Raw genomic sequence first — 2,642 nt, forward strand, 5'->3', positions numbered from 1 at the left:
GATCTTCTTTCTGTAATCTCATCCTCAACCTTAAAATCCCACTGTCCTCACCTCTCTGCTTCCAAAGCTCAGGGCTTAGCCTCCTGCTCTTCTCTATCCACTAAAGAAAGACTTATATTCCCTTGAATCATTTTTTTTCTTTTTTTATTGAAGGATAGTTGGTTTACAATGCTGTGTTAGTTTCAGGTGTACAGCAAAGTGATTTGGTTACACATGTACACATATATATTTAAAAAATTCTTTTCCATTATAGTTTATTACAAGATAGTGAATATAGTTCCCTGGGCTATATGATCATTTTTTTAAAGATATGACAAAAGAGCCAAGTTTTTACCAATTATTTCAGACAACCCAAAACTGTTGAAAGGGAAAAGTGGATGTCACCCCCGATGCCCTCTCCAAGGTAAGCCCCACTTGGCCTGGGTATGCGCTCTTTCTGGGAAAGCTCTCCCAGGCTGAAGGCTTCGGGACAGGCTCTCTGGATCCAAGTGTCCAGCTCCAGCTCTTTGTGGTCCAGCCCACATTTCTGCTGGACACTGTCACGTGAGTCCCTTCTTTCAGATACAGCAAATCTTAAGATCTGCTGGCAGAATCCACTTCTATAGCCACTGTGGACAGGCCTTAAGTGACCTGCAAGACAGGTTTCCTGTATGTAACCGTGGGCACACCTCTGTGTGCCTCAGTTTCCTCATCTGTAACGTGGGTTAGAACACCATGATCCCTCACACACTCTTTTGCTCTGATCAGTCTATGCGTCCAGCCTCCTCCTCAATTAATATTTCTAGTTTCCCTTCCTGCACGGGTCATTTTTTTGCCCAGCAGGAGGGCTTTTGGAGCAGTGCGGAGAACAGGAAGACTGAGGTCACCTTTGAGCTGTTAGCTGTGTGACCCTGCCAATCATGTGGTCCTCTGGACCTTAGTTTTCTCATCTGAGAAATGGGGGACCAGGGCTGTCTGATCTCCAGGAGACATTCTGGTTCTCATCTGAACCCCATGATTCTCATGACCTCCTCCTCCCCAGGGTGACCCCTCTGATCCTGAGGGAACAGTCAGCTCAGCGTAGGTGTTTGCTGCTTTCAGCACACGGTGGCAATGGTAGGTTTTGGGGAGGGGACAGTCTGGGGAAGACAGACCCTTTTCTAGAGCCCCCGAGTCAGTTCCTCATGGTCTGACTTCCTTTTTTCCTTTGAAGTGTTGTGAAATCTCAGCATTTCACCCACGCGCACATTCGGCTCTCAGTGCTTCTCAACACCATTCCAATCCCAAGTGCAAGTGATTTGGAGATAATCTCTCATCTGTGAGCTTGGCAACCCCTGCTCTTTGTCCTTGCGTGGGGTTTTGAAGGGGCTAGGATAACCAACCGTCCTGGCTTGCCCTGGACTGTCCTGGCTTTAGCCCTGGAAGTCCCATGTCCCAGGAAACCCCTCAGTCCACACCAGGATGGTTGCCTGTGGTCCTCATCAGGGCCTGACTGATTTCTTCAGTGGGACGGGTCACGGTTAAATAAAGGAGCCAGCACGGCAGTGAATCTCAGAATCAGCTGGGGGTCTGGATACATACAGATTCCTGGGCCCCATCCTGGAGGGTCTGAGTCAGTAGATCTGAAGTGGGGGCCAGGAATTTGATGTTATCAGGCCCCCAGGTGGGTCTGGGGCAGGTGGTTCAGGTACCACACCTGCTAGGCTTGGGGAAATGGAAGAGACGGAGTCAGCTCCTGCTCTTCTGACACAGGCAGGAGCCAGGTAGAGCCAGAACTCCCTCTGATATGCAGGGGAACGAAATCAGAGCTGTAAAGTGAGTAACGTGAGTACTGGCCAGTTTTTTTTCCTCCTCCCACCCTCCAAAGTCATTCAGTGCTTACAAAGCTTGGCTTTGTTCATTATGAGGGCCGACGTGGCATTTTTTGGCAGGGGGCCTGCACAGAGGGTGGGTTGGTTGCAAGAAATGGCCATTGCCTGAGGCTCACATCAGACTCTCCTGTCTCAAAACAGCCCTGCACCGGGTGACCCTTCTGGTGAGGGGACTGAGGGAGACCATCACTAAAGCCCCTTGCAGCTCTGACCTTCTGGCCCCGGGTGGTGAGGAAGTAGCCCTGTCCTTATTCTTGGTGGGCAGCTGTCACTGCTGTTGCTTACACGCTAAGCCTTATTCTAAGGTGAAGCGATGCTCTGGTGTCCTCAAGTGCCCTTAGTGATAGGGGTGATGGAACAGGACCTGGAGGTCGGGTGGCCGTAAGGGGCTCACTTATTCTCTGGGTTCGGGGATGCTCCCTTGTCCCTGAGGCCAAAGGATAAAGTGGCAGAGATGTCCTTTTTCTTCTTTTTCTAATTGAAGTATAGTTAATTGACAATGTTGTGTTAGTTTCAGGTGTACAGCAAAGTGACTCAGATATATATATATATATATATATATATATTCTTTTTTCAGATTCTTTTCCCTTATATATATATATTTTTTTTTTTTTGAAGATGTTGGGGGTAGGAGTTTATTAATTAATTTATTTATTTTTGCTGTGTTGGGTCTTCGTTTCTGTGCAAGGGCTTTCCCTAGTTGTGGCAAGCGGGGGCCACTCTTCATCGCGATGCACGTGCCCCTCACTATCGCGTCCTCTCTTGTTGCGGAGCACAGGCTCCAGACGCGCA

This window comes from Physeter macrocephalus, chromosome 16, assembly GCF_002837175.3.
Source record: "Physeter macrocephalus isolate SW-GA chromosome 16, ASM283717v5, whole genome shotgun sequence".
Lineage (NCBI taxonomy): Eukaryota > Metazoa > Chordata > Mammalia > Artiodactyla > Physeteridae > Physeter > Physeter macrocephalus.